The sequence below is a fragment of the Pteropus alecto genome, unplaced genomic scaffold, assembly GCF_000325575.1.
Source record: "Pteropus alecto unplaced genomic scaffold, ASM32557v1 scaffold8, whole genome shotgun sequence".
Lineage (NCBI taxonomy): Eukaryota > Metazoa > Chordata > Mammalia > Chiroptera > Pteropodidae > Pteropus > Pteropus alecto.
The window spans coordinates 17,925,116-17,926,184 of NW_006494609.1; positions in this window are offsets into that span (position 1 = coordinate 17,925,116).

The window sequence follows — 1,069 nt, forward strand, 5'->3', positions numbered from 1 at the left end:
CTGCCCCACTCGTGGTTAGGACGAGATATTTTAACCAAATTAGGAGCAATATTACAACTCGAGTGTAAAACCCTCAGGCTTTTAATGCTTCAAGAATCAGCTAATATACCAGAAAACACTGGCCAACAAGTTAATCCACTGGCTTGGTGTGATGGCAAGCCTAGACAAGCCAGAACAGCTGTACCACTAACAGTTCAGCTTCTTCTAGAAATTAAGAAAACAATCCCATTTATAATTGCACTGAAAACTATAAAATACCTGGAAATCAAATTAACCAAGAAGGTAAAAGATCTGTTTTTAGAGAATTGTAAGTCATTGAAAAAAGAAACTGAAGAAGATACAGATAAATGGAAGCATATACCATGTTCGTGGGTAGGAAGAATCAACATTGTTAAAATGGCCATACTACCCAAAGCAATCTATAGATTCAATGCAATCTCTGTCAAAATACCAATGGCATTTTTCAGAGAGCTAGAACGAATAATCCTAAAATTTATATGGAGACATAAAAACCCTAAATAGCATGGCAATCTTGAGAAAGAACAAAGTTGGAGGAATCACACTACCTGATATCAAACTATACTACAAGGCTACAGTAGTCAAAACAGCATGGTACTGGCATAAAAACAGATACATTGATCAATAGAACAGAATAGAGAGCCCAGAAATAAACCCATGCCTATACGCTCACTTAATATTTGACAAAGAAGGCAAGAATATATGATAGGGTAAAGACAATCTCTTCAATAAATAGTGCTGGGAAAATTGGACAGATACATGCAAAAAAAGAAAAAAAGAAAAATTGGACCACCTTCTTATACCATATTCAAGGATATACTCAAAATAGGTTAAAAACTTAAACGTAAGACCTGAAACCATAAAACTTCTAGAAGAAAATATAAGCAGTAATCTCTGATATTGCTACTAATAATTTATTTTCAGACATATCTCTTCAGGTAAGGGAAAGAAAAGAAAAAGTAAACAAATGGGACTACATCAAACTAAAAAGTTTTTGTACAGCAAAGGAAACCATCAACAAAATGAAAAGACAGCCGACTAAATGGGAGAA